This window comes from Polypterus senegalus, chromosome 9 (assembly GCF_016835505.1).
Source record: "Polypterus senegalus isolate Bchr_013 chromosome 9, ASM1683550v1, whole genome shotgun sequence".
Lineage (NCBI taxonomy): Eukaryota > Metazoa > Chordata > Cladistia > Polypteriformes > Polypteridae > Polypterus > Polypterus senegalus.
This window is the reverse complement of record NC_053162.1, coordinates 83,629,006-83,651,186: the sequence shown is the minus strand read 5'-3', so window position 1 is coordinate 83,651,186 and position 22,181 is coordinate 83,629,006. Positions and strand designations below refer to the sequence as shown.

Genomic DNA, 22,181 nt, shown 5'->3' with positions numbered 1-22,181 from the left:
TATTACCTTTCTGTTATATTGTTTAATTTAATTACTGTAGGAAAAAGTGAATCAAAAGTACTCTTCCGTCCTGTTCAGTAGAATAAGACATTATTAAAGTATTACCAATTTTTATGCTCCTTTCTAGAATGTGTATCTTACATTCTTCTAACTTCTGCTGCCATAAAATGATTTGATTTATTGTTCATGCATATGTCATACCAGTGACAAGTGCCCTTTTGCTAATGCAGTTGTCTCATATAATCCAGTAATATAAATATTTACAATAGTACAACCATTAAATGATCTTATCCTCTGTGCCTTTGTATAGTCAATAATGCTTATGGTATCTTTACTTATTTAAGTTTCTTTTAGGCTTGATAAAAATCCACAAGCTGTAATCTAACAAAAGCGGAACACTTACTGAGCATATAACAAAATTGCCACCTTCTTGCAGATCTCTTGATAATCTGAATCAATCCATGTGGCATTAAAACTCATGAGAACTAATTTTTTCGAAAGGTACAGTGGTCCTAAACAACTCACTGGAGATTTTAAAGTTAAACATATGGTGTAATTGAATTTTAGAAGGTATTTTCCTGTTAGAAGTTAATATACATCTAGTTTTAAACACTATACACTATGTTGGATTTTTAAGCATAGTACAGTAATCCCTCGCTATATCGCGCTTCGACTTTCGCGGCTTCACTCTATCGTGGATTTTAAATGTAAGCACATCTAAATATATATCACGGATTTTTCACTGGTTTGCGGCTTTCTGCGGACAATGGGTCTTTTAATTTAGGTTACATGCTTCCTCAGTTTGTTTGCCCTGATTTCATACAAGGGACGCTATTGGCGGATGGCTTAGAAGCTACCCAATCAGAGCATGTATTACATATTAACTAAAACTCCTCAATGATATAAGATATGCTTCCTGCGCGGTGCTTGAGATTGTTTGCTTCTCTCTGTCTGTCTCACTCTCTGCCTGACGGAGGGAGTGTGAGCAGAAGGGCTGTTTGCACAGAGGACACAGACGCTCCTCTACAAAATGCCGTTTTATCGCGGTGCTTCTGTATACTTAAAAGCACGTATTGATTTTTTGATTGTTTGCTTTTCTTAGCGAGCACTCTCTCTGACATTCTCTGCTCCTGACGGCACTCCTTTGAAGAGAAGATATTCTTTTAATTGTGAGAAAGAACTGTCATCTCTGTCTTGTCATGGAGGACAGTTTAAACTTTTGACTAAAGGGTGTTATTTCATGTCTAGAGGGCTCTAGTAATGTTAACAATGTGGGAGAGTTTATAAGGGCTTAAAATATATTTAAATAACCATACAAACATATGGTTTCTACTTCGCGGATTTTTCACCTATCGCGGGGGGTTCTGGAACACAAACCCCGCGATCGAGGAGGTATTACTGTATATGCCTGTTTTTAAGTACACTTTTGTTTAATTATATACTTAGTCACAAGCTAATTGTCATAGTCATGTATTTCTTTGTAATTATTATTATTAGTAATGATATACTTACTGGCAAAACGTGTTTCAGAGGTGTAACAAGTTGACACAATAAGAATCTTATTCAAGAGGAAGTGATGTATTTAATACAGTAATAATTACTTGTGATTTTCTTGTCCTGCTAATTCTACTCGTAATTAGATTTAATAGTTAACACATTGACTGCCACACTGACAATAGGTAAATCTGTTTCTGGTGTTAATATAAAATCATGATGTTAAAAATATATTTTTTCAAAAATGTGAGTTAACTAGTAGTTGGCACATGCAGCAGAAAATTCTCCAAAGTTCTAGTTGGCAGTCAATTTGTTAAAACTATATTTTCCAACCTTTCTGCCCCATCTTTTCTTAAAAAATGCCCCAGTTTTAATATGAAATAAAAATAAAAAATAAAATCCTTATATACATTGTCATTTCAGATTTACATTAAGTTTAATCTTCTGGTGTCTGTATAGAGTACATTAGTCAGATTAAGGTACTGTATGTAGGTCTACAAGGAAAAATTGACAATGTGATTACAATAGCTTTCATTAAAGCCATGTATTATAAAGTGTACCAGGCAAAAAGCTTACCCTTCCTCGGATGTAAAAGTCCATTAAGAAATCACAAGATTCAAACACAGGAATGCTATGTGTATTTTCATTGTAATAGTTGTAACAGACAACCTTTCCTGTTTCTGTGTGAAGCGTGCATCAAGTAGCAATCAGCACTCCAGTATATTCCTGCTAATGGGTTCAATTTAGACACCACTGGACTAGAGCCCTTTCCAGGGTTATTTCCCTCTTTCTAGCAAGTGCAGCTATGATAGGCAGTTGGCTTCTGCACCCCTGGATTTAATTAAGCAGATTTGAGAATGTGTGTGTGTGTGTGTGTGTGTGTACGTATGTGTGTAATCATGTATTGCTGTCTCAGGCACATCTTGTAAAGCACAAGTTATCTTCTTGAGATGACATTTGAAAGGTTCCCAATAAGATTTCTGATTGAGCTGCTGAAGATATTGTGAAAATGTATACTGAAGCAGCAAAGACAATGGTTTCATCTCCAATAGGTAATTGACAGGACCTGCTATTGATTGATTACTTCTTACCAATTTGTACACCTCACTCCCCTCTGATTAATGCAGGATGGAGCATTGGCGTTTATTAGACACATTGGAATGGACCCTTTTCACAGTAGCCATTTTGACAGGATATGACGCTAATCTGTATTCAGCCCTGCAAGCAGGTCCTCCAATTTACAGGGAAAAATTGGGGGTTGGTGGCAGGATTGGCATTCTAGCCACTGTTTAAAAAAAACACACACACACTGTTCCAATGTGATGCTGAGGTGTCACTCGCTGCATTCAGGTCCCAGTTCAGATGGTTTGTTGTGTGGTGAGTGTGACAACACACTATCAGCGCATGCTTCCTTCCACCCCATTTTGACATGAAATAGTATGGTAAGCACAGGTTTAAGTAATGACATTAATTAAGGGTCCAATTATGTAACACTGAAATTGAACAGAAATTTCATTACTGTCATTAGTGACACCTGTGCATGCCATACTATTTCATGTCAATATGGCTGCTATGATAAAGGCACATTAGTGATATGAAATATGTGATGCCACCTATGAGCAATGGTAGCTCAGCAACAACTCAGAAATCTAAAACCAAATTTTCTGGAGATGTTCATGACATTATAAGCTAGATGTAGTGAAAAATCGACCAATTTTAAAATATAGTTTTTTTGCTATTCAATTTTTAATGTTGTAATCACTCATAACATGGTAATTTTACATTTTGGGGATATCATAGTATTTATATATAAATATAGAGCTGGAAAAGTGCTTTAAAACGATATGAGAACCATTTCTGTGCAACATATATTTAGGGAGATATAGCCAGTCAGCTTCATAATCCCCCCACCCAATAAATTCAAACTTTGTTCAGACTCTGCTTAAGTTTCCCTTAATATTGATCTGGAGATGTTCATGACATTATAAGATAGCTTTAGTTAAAAACTGACCAATTTTAAAATGTTTTTTTTGCGATTCATTTTTTAATATTATAATCACTCATAACATGGTAATTTTTAATTTCGGGGATAGCATAGTATTTACACAAAATATAGAGTTGGAAAAGACCTTTAAAGCAATATGGGAAGAATTTCTGTTCAACCTATAAGTAGGGAAATATGGCCAGTCAGTCATAATCCAACCACCACCAATAAGTTCTAACTTTGTTAGCATAAATCTCCCTTAATATTGATCCAAGACATGTGCAATTTCAGTTCCACGTGTTACTCATATGACCAAATCAGCATGCCAAGTTTTGTTAAAATCTGTGATAATGAGGTCCAAAAGTGTGATGACTTGACATGGAATTAAATTTTTAAATTTCTGGGAGTTTCTTATATATCAAAAATATTATATTAGTGATCAGCAACTTAGAAATAGCACAGAACATCACTCAACATACCTATATTACCTGTCCTCATTTTTAGAAAGTTTGGCTTACTCTTTATCATACAGGTGTAATTTCCTGCACAAAGTGCGCTTCAAAATGGCCTACAAATGAGGGTTTTTCAGGTCTAGAGTGCCAAAAGTAGGAAGAACCCCAAAAGTTTATGTTGTGCATTAACAGACATTAAGACAAGTTGAATAGTGTATTGTATGTTTGGGTTTTCTTATACCGGTGTGTCAGGAAAACTGAAGTGATTTTAAAGTGTTTATAATTACAATAATTCTTATGAACACAATAAGTTATAAAGATATCCTGAATCCATTCATTTAAAATGTGTCTTTTCTGATTGTATATTCCAATCACAACTGTTTAAGCAGTGTTTCCTTTCCAGTAACTCCTACTGTACAGATTATGTCAGAAATATCAAGATAGGCTAATTGGCAATTCCAAATGGTTCCTGTGATGGAATGGCATATCCTGTCCAGTGGTGTTTCTTGTCTTGTGTCTAGTGCTCCTAGGATAGGCTTTAGCACCCCCCATAACCCTGAATTGGATTATGAATGCCTGAGAATGGTTGGTTGTATGTCGAGATAAAAATGTATGCCAGTGGTGTGTGTGTGTATATGTATATGTATGTATGTATGCCTAGTATATACTCACACATACTGAATAGTGTGCAGTGTTTCCCATCTAGTCATAATTCAAAAGGGAAAACTTTTTTTTTTTTTTTAACAGAAAAGGAAATTAAATATGTGAGTTGTAGCCTTGAATTTTTAGCTTTGCTGCTATGCTTCATCATTGAACTGCTATGGCAGAAAGTAATGGTTTGAGAACCCTTTGGCTCAGTTAGCCTCCATTTTCCAATAGATTCTGCTGTGCAGCTAGAAATAGCTCAAAGAGTGGATTAAAGATTAATGGGGTGAGACATGAAAAGACTACACAGATTTAAAAATGGCTAAGTCCCTTAAAAATAAATAAATAAATACAAAAAATAAAAATAACAACTGTGTAATACTGTAGCTTTAGCCAGTGCTGCTTTCTATAAGATGATATTCCCCAAATCTTATTGATTGAAGGATCCAGATTCAGCTTTTCTGTATTTTTTATTTTATTTTTTAACGTTAAGACGGTGACATTTGACCTAAAGATTATATTTAAGCCTTTTGCCTTACAAAATTAAAACTGCCCTGACCCGAAGGAACAAGTAACTGAGAGAGGGAGAGGGAGGTACTGCCACATACTATTTGGAACAGCTGTGGAATAGCACCTAAGATTTAGAATGAAAGGTTTATCACTTCCAAACACACAGGCTTATAGTGTAACCGACACAATGCAGGTGGATTTACTTTTTCTTTTCACTTTAACACCATCTAAAATGTAGTGGACAAATCATAAATTAGACGTTGTGGAAAAATCTTTCATTCTTTGTTAAAAGATTGAAAACTTTATCTTGTAATTATGTCATGATTTAAAAATATCTCATTGTTAGCTCATTTAATTTTTTCTAATGTTCCATGTAATATTTAAATATATTGATCCATAGGCTTTACTCTGATTGCCTGATAATGTATGTTAGTAATCCTAAGCCACACATGAGATAAATTCATGAAGTGTTCAGGATTTTGAATGTATGGTTTCTGGGTGGTATGTTCACAAATCAGATGTGTTTACAGTAAAGTTTTGGATCTGGAAGAAATGTCACTGAAACAGAACATAACATGAATGCATTTGATTTGGATCAAAAGTTCCTTTAGATCAGGGGTTGCAAACTCCGGTCATGGAGGACCACTGTAGCCGCAGGTTTTCATTCTAACCCTTTTCTTAATGAGTGACCGGTTTTTGATGCTAATTAATTTATTTTGAACTAATTTTAAATGACTTGCTCTTCAAGACTCTGCCCCTTAATTGTTTATTTTTCCTTAATTCGCAGCCAAACAATAATGAGTTATAAAATGAGCCAAAACAACTGGTGTCCATCATAAAATATCTGAAAATAAAGAATGATGAAGGTGTCAGGAATGTCAATCTGTTCTGGTCCCCAAAACATTTTAACAGTGCTCTTAGAAAAGAGAAATTCAACAATTTGGGAAATGCCTGCTAATGCACCATGAGAGCAGCAACAAAGCCATGAAATCAAAGAACGGGTTTAATTAACGAAAAGAATTGGCACCTCATTAAGCAGCTAGTTGGAGTGAAATTGGTTGGAGTTTGAGGCACTGACTTAGTTGGTCTTCTGTTGGCTCACTCATTTCATGTTTCATTTCTGTTTGGGTACCATTTAAGGAACGAAATGAAGCAATTTAGAGGAACAATGAAGAAATCTTAGAAAAGCAATTCAATTTAAGTGAATTCACAAGAATTTAATTAGCATTAAATTAGCATAAAAAAAAGGTTCAAATAAAAACTTGCAGCCATGGTGATCCTCCAAGACCGGAGTTGGTGACCCCTGCTTTAGATCATAAGTGTTGAACTCCAGTAGTGGAGGGCTGTGGTGGCTGCAGGTTTAACCATCTTCTTCATTAAGTGACCAGTTTTTGTTGCTAATTAAATTCTTTTGCCTTGGTTTTAATAAACTTCACTCAGGCCCCTTAGCTGTTTCTTTTTCCTTAAATAGCAGCCAAACAATAATGAGACACAAAACAAGACACCACATGACCAGCTCACCTGCGTCCATCACACAGTATCTGGGGGGTATTTTTCGTACGTCACTTAAATCATCCGAGATCAGATGCCTCATCTTGGATGAGTTAATGCTGGTGAAGCTCATCCGGGATAAGTTGGTTTTTCAAACGCAGCGGTGTAGTAGATTAGTTTAGCTGGATCTTATCATCTGAGATGATTGCGCGCGCCCACGCTGCTTGAAAAGCCCATATATTGAGTCTAGAAAGCATGATTAGCAAATCTTTGATAGGCTGCAACAAAATGACGAAAGAACGAGCGCATTTTTTTTACACAAGCTATGTATGTATGTATGTATGTATGTGTGCGTTACTTGAAGGAGTTCAAGATTTAATATGCATAAGAGGTAACACTGCAAAAGCAGCCCAAGCCAGAAAAGATGGTTGGCAAAAGGCGGCAGACAAATTAAACGCATGTGCATTGTACTTACTGAAAGCAGCATTTCATTTCCTATGTGTCAGATTAATTATTATTTAATATGTCATAATTCCAGATCAAACGTGAGAACATGGGAACAGGTTAAAGTACAAGAATATACTTCAAACTGGTAAATATTGGTGTATAACTATTTAAAGAATTGCTTACATAAAGAATCATATATAATACAGAAACATTAATTTTGAAGCTAATAAGACGGCAGACAAACAAAAAAAAGGTGGAGGTCTATGCGGTCCAGACCTAACCCCTGCAGAAGAGTTGGCTCTCCAGCAAAATGCCCATCGCCCTGTTTCTGAGGGCATTCCAGGGGGAAACTCCTCCTCAGAACCAGTGGCAGGATGCAGTGGTCACTTCATTTCAGGTAAAGGATGGTCATTGCATATATTTGTCCTCATTGTGTGCCATAGGTATGTTCCATATAGCCCTCTTTTTTGTTGGGTCAGTTGCAGGGAATGTCATATCCTATAGAACCTGTGTCTGACCAACGAGATATTGACGAAGGTCAAATATTTGATGAAGACGCAGTGTCTGATTATTCATCAGGAGGAGAGGTAAATTTTCCACATAATGTTTCATCAAACTCCACTCTGATCAGTCCCATGTGCCCCAATCACATCTGGAAATCCTGGGTAATGAGAATGTTAGGCTGATTGTTAGATTCTTTATGGAACTGTGGGTGTTTTTGCCTGTGTATTACCTACCTGCAGTGGCATGAAATGGCTCTTATGTCTGCACGCGCAAGTGTCTTTGAAACACTATGAAAACCCGAAGGAAATATTTCAGAGCCAAACAGACTTTACGAATTACCTGGCAAACTGCAGTTTTAGATAGAATTTCCGCATCGCCTATAGTATATAAAAAATAAGTGCCGCTTGCAAAAAACCTCAAATCAATGCATACTGTCTGTGTGGTTGTGAGAGCCCGAGTTCGCCTAGTGACTTCGAATATAAGGTGGTAGTAAATCTTTGAGGTATAATATTCCCCCCCAGCTAAAGCGGTATCTTTCTAAAAGGATTTCCTCCGGGAGCAATAAAGGATTTTACCAATCGTGCAAAACCCACTCTATATGAAATTCTCTTCTTATAATTTGCGCAACGATATTAATTGGTCGCTCATTCATAACCGGCAAAGCCATGACTGAATGAATTCCATGCTCCGAGCAGGTTTGAGGATTTGGATCTGCTGCTATGACAACACATCCAGCAAGACTTTCGAAAAACCTACAGATCCAGGATCATGCCAAATCATCAACAATTACATCCGGCTAAACGAGTAATCCACATACGAAAAATACCCCCCTGATGTCATAGGTCACCAAAACATTTTGACCATGTTCTTAGGAAAAAAAAAGACAAATCAACAGTTTTGGAAATGTCGTCTGTGGCAGCAACAGGCCATGGACTTAAATAATGAGTTTAATTAACAGCAATTAATCAGCTTCTCATTAAAAAAGTGGTTGGAGTGAAATTGGTTGGAGTTTGAAGCTCTAATTTAGCTGGTCATCTGTTGGCTCGTTTCATGTCTCATTTCTGTTTGGCTGTCATTTAATGATAAAAAGAATCAATTCAGAGGACTGAATCCTTATAAACAGGGCTATTAAAATGAAGGGAAAAGAAGTTAATTAGCAGTGAAAACTGGTCACTGATTAGGAAAAGGGTTAGAATGAAAACCTGCAGCCACTACGGCCCATCAGGCCTGGAGCTGGACACCCTTGCTTTAGATAATATAGCACATAGTCCATACCTGATGATGGTATAGACCAGCGTTTCTCAACCTTTAAGTATCTGCGACCTGAGTTTTCATAACAGTTTTCATTGCGCCCCCCTAATGTTTTTTTGAAAGGAGCCCACTAATACCAATTTGTTCTTTTTTAATTAATGATATATCATAGATGCATATTTTATTATACCTACTTAACTTTTATTGACATTTATCTAACTCAATATCTATTTTTCTAGTATCAGAAAGTTGTTTAAGTTAATTTGTTTTGGTTTCAATAGATTTATTTTTCATATTTTTGATTCTTGTTTTCTTTTTTTCACATCATTGCGCCCCCCCAGGGAGCCCGCGCCACAGTTTGAGAACCACTGGTATAGACATTCTGTCTGATCACTTCTAAATATAACTTGAAATCGCTCACTCTACTTCAGTTGTCTGTTTTCACAGGTAAAAGAAGGTACATTTCAAAATGTGCCTTGGAGGTGAAACCACACATTTAACTAACTTAATGTTGTTAAACTGTTTGAATTACAATAGAGTCTTAATTGTAGCTGGGTGTTTATTTGTAGGATCCTGCATGTGCCCACTGAGAGGGGAAGGTGCACTGGCACTAGGACTATGATGCACTGTAACCACAGCAAGCAAAGTATATGGAGCCAATATTTATTACAAAGTTACACATAAGACTGTCATTTTTAGGTGTACATATTGCTGAAACAAGCATTTGTTAAAGGATAGTGTGTGTTGAGTATTAAGAGGCAGTGGTCAAGGTGTTACTGTACTTTACGTGACCCCATGTCTTATTGGCTGATAACTGTATAAAGTCTACACCACCTGGCATAAGGTTCATTATCACTGAAGAAGGCTGTTATAGCTTTGGCTTCACATTTTCATCCCTGGCTCTATACTGAGTGCACATGGTAAACACCAGCAGGTAGAAAAGAACTCAACAGTATTCATCGGAAATGTATCATATCAAGACTCGCCTCTATAAACTACAGTTTGGGGAGTGGTTTCTAGTTTACTAACTCTTGGTAATAATGCACATGTGTGGTAAGATAAACTGGGTTTGATAATGCAAAGTACAATCTTTTGCAATGAGAAAAATATACAAAATGGTGCAAAACAAATGATGAAGCCCTGCTAAGTATATCTAGGTCATGACATACTGTATGCCACAACAAGAACAATGATTTTTCAAATAATATAAAAGCTTTTTTTTTCTTTTTTGGAGAATGGTTTCCTTTTGACACACTGTAATTTTTTTATTGAAGTTTTAAAATTGTCATTGACAGAAGATTGCTTAATAGTGTGCAGGCAAACCAAAATCATTACTCATAAGATTTAGAAAAAAATGGTCAAAAAAGCTGTTTAGAAATGGAATGTTCAGTAATAGATAAGGATTATTTAATGCAGCACTGTTTCCTTGTATGTTTTTGAATTTGTACAATTAAAAAAAAATCTGTCTACTGTCATTTCATGTTTTATTTTTTAATGTTGTCAGCCGTAGTACCTTTTGTGAAACAACTGTTGAGCAATGTAGTCCAGGATTTATTTTATTTTTGGCACTTTAAGTATTCATCATACATATGTATTAAGCCGAGTAAAAATATTTTTCATGCAACTTTAATTCTCAAAAACATCTATGGTTTCACAAGGTCTCCTTTCAAAACTTTCCCACGGTATCTCTCTACATGAATTTTCTGCACATTTCAAAATGCCGATCATTTTGAAACATATCTCTTGATATGCTGCTGAAATTAATGCTTCAGCTTGTTTAGCTGTTTTTGTGTTAAACTGATGACAGGTTAGTAGTCAATACAGTCTGACTTAACATACTGCAAAGTCTCCCACATAATTGGTAAAATGAAAGCATCAGTAATATTGTGTCAACTGGCCATAGTTCAGCAATTAACTAACGGATAGATATTATTGGTTTCTGTGTACATTTATCAGTTACTATTTTCTTTTCTGTGTGTTTTAACAAATCTCTGTCTTTTTGTGCATCTATTCTGTATTTAGTAATTTGTAAAATATTTACACTTGCATTTTACCCGAGAACTTGTCACAGCACTCTGCCCCTGCATTCAGTGAAGAATGCTATGCAAAAATAAATTGAATTGAATAAATGTAATATAGACAAATGTTTTATCTGGAGTCTCCTTTCACTCCCTCCTATCCAAATAAGGCTTCTAAATGGTGTCCTTATAATATGGAAAAAAGATCAAGTTCTTAACACTTAAGATTTTATATTCTACTACACTACAAGGCATCCTGTTCCATATCTACAATTTCAGTGTAAAGAAGTATTTTGTAATATTTTTTGAAATACAGTATACTTTTACTTTTTACCTGAGCTTCAGGAATACCTTATACTTCTCAGCTTGTATTAATGTAATGGTGTTTTTTCTTTTTGTAATATTAGACCCAAAATTGAACACACTTTTCCAAATGAAGCCTCATAAGTGTATTAAATGGCTCAATCATGTTCTTAAATGCTGCCATTAGGAGATGTTATTCAGAAACAAAATTTGAAAGGTGATTTCATCTAACTGAATTTATCACTAAAACAGAAAGATTCTTCATTCTTTACTTTGGCGAAATGGAACAATTGATGAGTTATTAAAGTTAGAAAGTAATAGGTGTTTTTGTGAGTTGTAATTATTTTAGTAGTGTAACTTTACAAATGAATTAATCTAATTGGCTTGAAGCATAACTGGTTTAAATCTCCCAATGAATGTAGTTAATTTTGACTTTGATCTAACCTTAGTTGTATCATTTTTGTACTCTCTTAGGTCTCCCTTCTCTAGTTTAGAAATATTGCTAAATGAAAGCATTTTTTAAAAGCAAAAATTCAAGAAGCTTGTTCATTCATTTGTATAAAACAGAATTGACTATTTTAATGCTTTATTGACAGGCTGTTAAAATTGTTCAGTTGCTACTCTACAGTTAATTGAAAATGCAACACTGAAAATTACAACCAGAACTAGCAGTTGTGACGCAGTTCTTAAATCATTGCAATGGCCTATTATTACATTTAGAGCCAATTGTACAGTGCTACTTTTGACATGTATTAATGCTTTTCTCCATAGTGTACACTGCGGTCACAAGATACAGATCTTCTTAAAACTGACAGGATAAATAAAACTGCACTATAAGGCAATGCTTTCAGCTATAGAGTGCCAGCACTTTGGAATAATCTTTCTTCCAATATTAGGAGAAGAGTGGTATTTTTATGTTCTTTTAGAGTTTTTATGCTTTGCTTATAGATGTATTGCATGTTTTTTAATTATGATATATTATTAGTGAGTAAAACATTCAGAATACGTATATGCATATTCACTTTGTAAGAAAATATTCAAATTAAATAAACCGATAGTCTCGTTTTATATTGAAGCAATATGAGGAATTAAACAACTATATTTAGACAGATTGTAATAATAATAATTATTTACATTTATGCACCACTTTTCTTACTACTCAAAGCACTTTTCATTGTGAGTAGGGAGCCACTTCAACCACCACTAATGTGTGGCATCCACCTGGATGATGCAACGCCATTAATTTTTTTGCCAATACGCTCACCACACATGAGCTGGTAAGTGTTAAAGAGGTAAAAGATAATTAGGGGATGATCATAGAGCCAATGGACTAGGCTGTAATGGACAATTTAGCCTAGTTATCGGGATACACCCTGATGTTTATGAAGGATACCCAGAGATCTTTTATGACCACAGAGAGTCAGGATCTTTACCTGTTACATCTCATCCGCAGAACGGCGCTATTTTTACAGCAGTGTCATCGTCACTGTACAAGGGCATTATGATTAGATTACGTTTACACCACATGGTAAGTGCCCCCTACTAGCCTCACCAACACCATTCCATTGCATTCCAGAAGCAACCCAAGCTTTTTCTGGTTGGTCTCCCATCCAAGTACTGTACAGACCCTGGTAGATGACCTCTTCTGATGTGAATGTAGTATGCCTGATTGATATTTTTTTTTATTTCTAAAGAATAATGTTTATTAAATTCATTATGAAATCCATTAGAACCACAAGATGTAACCATTGATAAAACAACATTATTAATAATTCAATCTGGACCTCTAAACACTCCCATTCCATCCCTTCTTCATTATATAAATACCCACCCAAGCCCACTCTTTAGTGATGCTGCCACTTCTCCACGAGCCGCAGTTAGTGCACTCCTGTCTCTGCCACTACAGCCTCTGTACTTTTCCAAGTGAAGTTGTTCTAGTTGATTAAATGTTTTATTTTGATCATAGTATTTTTACAGAGATTATGATAAAAGATTGCAGACATTTTCTACTTTTTGAACACTGCTATGAAACAAGACCGCCACCCTTTCACTGACATTTGTCCCATTACTAAAGAAACAGTCCCCCTTCCAGTCCCTGCTGGACTCCCACTGGTTTGTCTCATCTTTGTGGGTCTCCTGTAAGAAGACTGTCAGATTTTTCTGGACTATAAGCTCAAAGACCATCAGCCTCTTACTGAGATTCCACCATCCATTTAATATTTAAACTTCCCATTTGCAAAGTCATCATACTGATTGAATATATATATAAAACAACTCAGCACAAAACCAAGAGACCACTACAGACAGAATGGCAGAAGATTCTTAAAAGTCTTATCCATTAGGCTTTTGATTGTTTGGACTTTTTCCTCAGTTGACTTGTGATGTTCTTTAATCTCACAAGCTCTTAATAGTAAACATTATGAAAGTTGTCTTGTCTCATCTCAGACTGCAGACTGATGTTATGTTCCATACAGTCATGCAGGTAGCATGCCGGGGATCTCATATGATGTGTGGCCTCCTTCCCACCTGTGCGTCACACATGTGACAGTGAGGCAGAGCTGCTTCAGCTTCGGCAGGTAGCTGCTGCCTGGACCAGGAGTCAGGACGTACCTCTGTCTTCCCACATGATGTGCAGCCTGCCAGACAGACATATAGTGATTCCCTTCCCAGTCCCCTCCTCCTCTTCCTCTTCAGGTGCAGTGCAGCATGGTGAGTGCCAGCCAACCTGGGTGCAGTCCAGACTCCAGTGAGTGACGGGAGTCCAGGCAGCTTCCACCTGTCATTGACTCTGCCCGCTTGCCTTGTTCATAATAGTGTTATTAATGATTTTGCTGCAAGTAAGTCAAGTCATGTCCAATTTTAAAAAGACTCTTATTTGCAATGTTAAGTCCCTCCATTTACCAGCAACGTGTTTCTAATATTATTTGTTTGTTGTACTTCCTTTTTTTATATAATGTTTGTTACATACACAATTTATATACAAAAGAGTTCTATTGTTATATTATTTTTTTTATTCTATTTATATTTTTTTTATTAAATACTAGGGGGCTTCGCCTCCTGCTCACTTCACTTGCCAACCCAAAGTTCGCTCGCCAACCCTAACCCCCCTGCCTCACCCCAAACCCCTCCCCCAGACCTGCGCTATGCGCCAGCCACTTCCCATCTCTGCCGCTCGCATTGTAAGGAGGAGGGCTAAATGCACCGCAAGGAGACGCGGTCACTCCTCCGAAACCCCTTCTTAAACAGTGATACAATGGGAAACAAATACAGTTTTTTTTTACCTCCTCCTCTGCCGTGCCACGTGATCTGCATCTCAAGCGGTGCTTTGAACATTTAAAAGCCTGTACAGCAGCTGTCCTTTTGTCTCACTGCCTTGTCTCTCTTCTCCCTCAGACATCCTGTGCTCCTGTTGGGGGTGCCAAATTTCGAGGTGCGCCCCTATGAAGAAGAAGATTTTCTATTCTTTTAATTGAGAGATGGAACTGTCCCCTCCTGGAAACATGAATTAGACAATCTAAAAGTTTCTAAGTTAAAGTTTAAATCTGAACAATATATTCAATCTCTTTTCGCTGTTCCGTTATTTCAACGAGTAATAATTTCCGTTTGTTTGCACTAATGCGATCTTTACTATCATTTTTTTGAGACTTTCGAATTTTCCTACTTCAATTATCTCTAACCTGCTCTGAATATGTATCACGCCAACGTTTCTGAATTCTTTACGACGTTCTACTTTGTCATCTATTTTTTTTTCTTTTTCCGGCCCCAGGTGTGGTTAAATCTCTTGGCACAAAGTCTCGTCTTGCGGGAAGTGAAAGTGTCTTTCTGAGAAAGTCACGTCTCATCTCTCTGAACAGGTCTCATTTCATCCCAAGATTTTTTTATATAATAGAGAGTTGCAATTAACTTTTGTTGGTAGCATATTGTGTGTGTGTGTGTGAATAATGGTGTGAAGATTGGGGGGGATTTTCTTGCTTGTGGCACCAAATAGGTGAGAAGTGAACCTGCCCATACTCTTTCTCATCCCTCTTACCGATACACCAAAAAGTGCAGATTCATCTGAGAATTTCTGCAAGTGACATGACCCAGTGTTAAGTTTGTAGTCAGAGATGTACAGAGGGAAGACAAAATGAGGCAGGAGTATTCCTTGTGGTGTGCAGTGTTACTCCCATCCATACCAGAAAAGCAGTCCTTGAGTCTTACAAAGTCTTAAGTTTTGCAATCTGCCGTACAGATAGTCCATTATCCAGGAACCCATAGGCTCATCCACCTGCATATATCTGAGTTTGCCCTTTAACATTGATGGCTGGATTGTATTGAAGGCACTGTAGAAATTGAAAAAAACATAATCCTCAATGCTTTGTGCAGGTGAGAATAAATATTGTGTAGGTGATAGATAATTGCATCTTTCACTCCAGTCTTTGTTTGATAGGCAAACTACAGTGGGTCCTGGTGGTCTACCACTTGAGTCTTACAAAGTCTTAAGTCTTGCAATCTGCCGTACAGATAGTCCATTATCCAGGAACCCATAAGCTCATCCACCTGCATATATCTGAGTTTGCCCCTTAACCGAGATGGCTGGATTGTATTGAAGGCACTGTAGAAATTGAAAAAAACATAATCCTCAATGCATTGTGCAGGTGAGAATAAATATTGTGTAGGTGATAGATAATTGCATCTTTCACTCCAGTCTTTGTTTGATAGGCAAACTACAGTGGGTCCTGGTGGCCTACCACAAGAGGACTTGTATAGTCCAGGACCAGTCTCTGAAAGGTCTTCATGATGTGAGACATAAATGCCACTGGTCTGTATTCATTAGATGAAAAGACACCTACATTCTTTGGAACATGAACAATGCAGCATGTTTTCCACAGAAGGGACAGTTTCTGAAGCCTTAGGGACAGACTGAACAGGTGACAGAGGACATCATAAAATTGGCCAGCACAAGCCTTAAGACCTCGAAGACTGACTCCATCTGGTCCCACAGCATTTCTGGTGTGTAGCTTCCTCAGTTTTCTCCTTACGTGGTCTTTAGTTATGGACAGTCCACATAGATGGTCATTGGTGCATTCATCACTGTCCATTGCAGTCTATGTGGTAGGAACCGTTGATATAGTTGGGATCGTGTGGAAAGAATGGTCATTGGCAGAAGGTAGCAGTAGGAGGGAAAATCTACAAAAAAATTTGTTCAGTACGTTAGCTTTTTCCACATCCCCTTCAAGTACCTGAGCACTTAATTGCTTGAGTAGAGTAATTATGCCCAGTACATTCCAGAAATCTTCCATGTTATTCGGAATGAGTTTCTTTACTGTTTCAGCTTTGTAAGTATTATGTCACTGTTACAATTACCTATTCTAAAGAAGAAAATTAGAAAAAAAATCTTCACACAGCAGCTTTTTGTTTTAAACCAACTATTATACTTTTACTATCCTATGAAAAAGATGCCAATCTTTGTGTAGGTATGGTAGATCATATAAAAAAACTTTAGGGATACAGTAATGCCTCCTCGATCACGGGGGTTGCGTTCCAGACCCCCCCGCGATAGGTGAAAATCCGTGAAGTAGAAACCATATGTTTGTATGGTTATTTTTATATATTTTAAGCCCTTATAAACTCTCCCACACTGTTAACATTATTAGAGCCCTCTAGACATGAAATAACACCCTTTAGTCAAAAGTTTAAACTGTGCTCCATGACAAGATGACAGTTTTTTCTCACAATTAAAAGAATGCAAACATCTTCTCTTCAAAGGAGCGCCATCAGGTGCAGAGAATGTCAGAGAGAGCACTCGCTAAGAAAAGCAAACAATCAAAAAATCAATACATGCTTTTAAGTATGCCGAAGCACCGCGATAAAGCGGCATTTTGTAGAGGAGCGTCTGTATCCTCTAGGCAAACAGCCTCTGTGCAAACAGCCCCTCTGCTCACACTCCCTCCGTCAGGCAGAGAGAGACAGAGAGAAGCAAACAAGCACAGCGCGGGAAGCATATCTTATATCGTTGAGGAGTTTTAGTTAATATGTAATACATGCTCTGATTGGGTAGCTTCTAAGCCATCCACCAATAGCGTCCCTTGTATGAAATCAACAGGGCAAACAAACTGAGGAAGCATGTACCATAAATTAAAAGACCCATTGTCCGCAGAAAGCCACGAACCAGCGAAAAATCCGTGATATATATTTAGATGTGCTTACATTTTAAAATCCGCGATAGAGTGAAGCCGCGAAAGTCGAAGCGCGATATAGCGAGGGATTACTGTATTTGAAATATTTGCTGAAGTCTTATAAAACTGCATGATATTAGAACAGAATCCCCCTGTTTAAGCCCTTGTCTCTTAGCACACCTGTATATTATAGATGATTTTTCTGTCCTGCCTTTTCTCCATTAATCGTGTTATTGTGCATTGACTTGCATGTGTGCCTTGCCACTAGACAACATGTAACAGTTAAATACCTTTCATCTGTCCAGTTTGTTTTGGTGGTAGAATTTTAGGCTTAGAGTTCTTTCTTGGCATTCAGATATTGATCTATTAGATTTCTTGTGTTGGGTAGAGTAGCCAAAAATTGTACTCAAGTAAGAGTAGCTTTACTTCAAAATAATATTACTCAAGTAGAAGTAAAAAGTAATCCACAAAAAACTTACTCAAGTAAAGGTAAAAAAGTACTTGGTTAAAAGACTACTCAAATACTGAGTAACTGTTTGAACATAATAAATGATTTATTTTTTAGAAATGTTGTAATAAGACAGACAAAAATATAAAATAATGTGCACATTCTGCTATTTCCAAATAATAAAATAAAAAAATGAGTAAAAATGAATCACATCTTTACAAAATAAAGTTGCACAAATAACACAAAGTTCCATATCTCAGTTTTTCACAACAAAGCTTTTGAAGCCGATACCTACAGTAGGTAACATGTATGTTTGAACAGTGCAAACTACTTACAGTGACAAGATATCCTGTACGCTGACAGTATAATACTGCATATGCACTTTTTTGGTGTCCACGGCTTCAAAAAAAAAACAAAACAACAGACCAGTTTCAAATCCATAAAGCCGTGTCACTCTCCATGGGTGCAAGTGCACAACTACGGGGAGTCAATGAGTTAGTTGGAGCGAGTCGCACCTGCACGTGCGGGTCCGATCGTTCTCAATTGCTTTATTAGCTTCTTGCGGCGTGTGATTAAGGCCCACAGAGACGGGAGTGTATATATACGGGTCAGCACAAAAATGAAGGGGAAATCAAAGAAAAGGAGAAAAGACATGAAAGGCAGGCTTGGGAACAACAATCTGGTTCTTGCAGTGAAGCTGTGCCTGTTTAGCAATGAACAGGAGCCCTGCATGACTAAAAAGTTCTCTCACTGGCTGCAAGATGCAAGAAGTTTGTGTGTGGTCTTGTGACTGCATGGATACGTCTGATTGGTGAAACAGTCATGCAGTAGATCCACTGGCAACTTCTCTCTTGCAAAAGTATAGTTTAATGTAATGTAATTATATTGTAATGTAGAAGAAAAAATTTGCAAATACAGTTCCATAAAAATGAATACTATGTATTAGTGCTGGGCGGTATGACCAAAATTCTATATCACAGTATTTTTCTAAATTATCCCGGTTTCATGGTATTCATCTGTATTTTTTTCCCATGCATGAGTGGATGTTAACCACACTTTCCACTGCAATTACTGCAGTAGACTGGCTACGAATAACCTTTTCCACTGTGATTAAAATTGTTCATTGTATAAAAAAAACATTTTAATGTACACACAAGTATTAATACAGGTTTGCATGGCCCCATAAAGTGATAGTTTTCAAGGGGGTGGCACTAAAGAAGAGAAGGAATCACATTGCATGACAGATGCAGTCAAAATATAGAGCCGTTTTATTGAAAAAATAATATGGACCTTGCTTCAAGCTAAGCTATATGCATCTATACTAATAAAAGGCAAAGCCCTCACTCACTCACTCACTCACTCACTCACTCACTCACTCACTCACTCACTCATCACTAATTCTCCAACTTCCCGTGTGGGTGGAAGGCTGAAATTTGGCAGGTTCATTCCTTACAGCTTCCTTACAAAAGTTGGGCAGGTTTTATATCGAAATTCTACGCGTAATGGTCATAACTGGAAGCAGTTTTCTCCATTTACTGTAATGGAGATGAGCTTGAACGCCGTGGGGGCGGAGTTTCGTGTGACATCATCACGCCTCCCACGTAATCACGCAGTACATAGAAAACCAGGAAGACCTAAAAAAAGCGCTGAAGAAAACATGCATTATATAATTGAGAAGGCAGCGAAACAATAAGAAGCGGCAGTGACATATACAACCATATTCATGAGTTCTGCTACTGGAAACAAAGCACGATGTAAACCTACACTTTAAATTAAGTTCATAGACAGGCTGCGCTGGCGCTTGTAATTTAGTGCCTGCCCATATAAGGCCGTCCGTCAGCGGCAATCCAATAGCAAACTCCCACTAAATATTCACGGGTTAAGGACTGTGCTTATGCAGAGGAAGATGAGATGGTCAGGGTGGTGTTTGGTACAAACTCAGCGAAACTGCGAGAGAAAGTTTTAAGTGCCAGGACTAAGGTAACATTAAATACAGCCATGGACATAGCACGAGATGGCACCAGCACAGCTGGGAAACTTCGATGCATGTACACCGAGCGGCTCACGTGAACTGACGAGTGCACAGATAAAAGCAACAGTTCCAAAGAGCTGAACAAAACCGAATTACACAATTGAAAAGGCAGCAAAAATATGAAGCGCTGATACATACAAGCATATTCATAAATCCAAAACAAAGCACACGTTGGAAAAAGTCAATGTCCCGCTAAAGGAAGACAGTGTAAAAAAAAACCGTGCATGCAGTGTGTCAGGTCTCAGATAAAGAAGAAGACGAGCTGTTTATTGATGCAGTAAGAAAGAATCGATGAATGAAACCTGTCATCTTTACAACGATTGACAAACACGGAATGTAACTTGAACACAACACATCCTACAAATACGAACCTGATTGAAAGAAATAATGATAATCAAATCCTTGATGACAGCAACACTCAGTAACACTCACAAAACAAATACTGTATATTGACAGTCATGTTACGCTATTTTTAAAATGTTCCCTTTTCTTTTCTAGCTTTTTAACACACTACTTCTCTGCGATCGCGGGTATATATATATATATATGTATATATATAACCCGATCTACATACTCGAATAATGGATACTTTATTCGCCATCAATGATTGTTTTGGTAAAGCCATACTCAGTGTATTCATTAGATGAACGGTAAAAAAGTAAGAGCGAGGGAAGGATGACTTATTGAGGCATGCAGGCTGTAGTGGCGTCAACTCTATCTGAATTGCGATCACATTTGAAAAATATATCTTTTCAAGTTCTATTTAGTCCATATGTGTCAAACTCAAGGGCGGGCCACATCCGCCCGCGTAATTATATCCGCCCCGAGATCATTTTATATACTGTATTATTGTTATTAAAGCCCGGTATATGAAGCGCTGGTAACACAATAAACTACAGATCCCATAATGCAGCGCTTCAGCTGCCTTGCCAACACTTACCGAAGTTAATCAAGTTATTGCGAAGCTAGCTCACACGATGCTGAAGAGAAAAGTTGATTCTGAAAATAGAGCCTTTAAAACCGAGGGGAGGCTGAGTATATGTTTACTGAACCCGTGTGTCTCATTTGTGGAGCTAATGTGGCTGTAATTACAGAATTTAATCTAAGACGGCACTATGAGACAAAACATCAGGTTAACCTGAATGCAATGCAGAAGATACAGAAAGCAGCATAATTAAATAAGAATCTGACACTTCAGCGGACGTTTTACCGTGCACAATCACAAAGTGATTTCAAGTGAAGCTGCTTTTATGGGAGACACAAATGCACCAGTGCACCTTGCCCCACTTTCCCTGTTGCCAAGTAATGTTAAACCAAGTCGTCACTACGGTGTTCCCAAACACGCACTTTGCTGATAAACTGAGCGCACTGAGTTTGCACGGCGCTTTGGTGACTTTGAAGAACAAAAAGTCCGTCTACATGCGGCTCGAACCTTGTGCATGTTTGGTAGCACATATCTGTGTGAGAAGCTCTTCTCAGTGATAAAGACTAACAAAACAGCACACAGGAGTCGCCTCACTGATGAGCACCTGCAATCCATCCTGAGAATCTCCACAACACAGAACCTCACACCAAACATAAACGAACCTGTGGCCAAAAAGATGCCAGGCGTCCAGCTCTAAAATGACATATGAGCAAAGACAACTGAATGATTTGATTTGTTATTGCTGAAAGAACACATTTTATTTATATTTCTAGGTTTTGTTATGCAGCATGTTCATATTTGAATTTGTATCATTTTGACAGGATATATTTTTATGGAGAGCAAAATCTTTTGGGATATTTAAAATCTAAGTTTATTTTTATATAAAATTACATAAGAGTAAAGAAATGTGAATGTTTGTTCTTTTAACGTTTACTTTATTTCTAACTTGTATAATTTAGACAGGATACATTTTTATGGAGAGCAAAATATTATAAGTTGTTTAAGGTTTGAGTTGATTTATTCACGAATAATATTCCTGTCTGTTTTTACCATTCCTACCAAAGATATTTCTGTCGACTAAATAAAAATTCCTTCTATTTAAAATTTAAATAGAACTTCAACAAATACGATAGTTCATAATATCCACGCAGACTTGCACGTAAGAGCGGGAGTTATCCGTTTTAACAAGCAGCGTATTGCACTGATCTGAAATAGCTGTGTGTGTATATATGTAGATATGTATGTATATGTATATATATGTTTATATATGTGTGTGTGTATGTATATATATATGTATTTGTGTGTATATATGTGTGTGTATGTATGTATGTGTGTATGTATTTATGTGTGTGTGTATATGTATGTGTATATATGTAGGTATATATATGTATATATATGTGTATATGTATAGATATGTATATATATATGTTTTGTGTGTGTGTGTAAATATATATATATATATATATGACAACACTCATCACTCACAACAGTGACAAAACAATTACATTGACAATCATGT

At 37.0% G+C, this 22,181-nt stretch overlaps 1 protein-coding gene across 4 annotated transcripts in view; it reads left to right on the top strand.

Annotated features, from left to right (window-relative positions):
• The window catches only part of wwox (WW domain containing oxidoreductase), a 1,268,497-nt gene that overhangs the window by 396,379 nt on the left and 849,937 nt on the right, over positions 1-22,181 (top strand). The gene's annotated exons all lie outside the window — the stretch shown is intronic.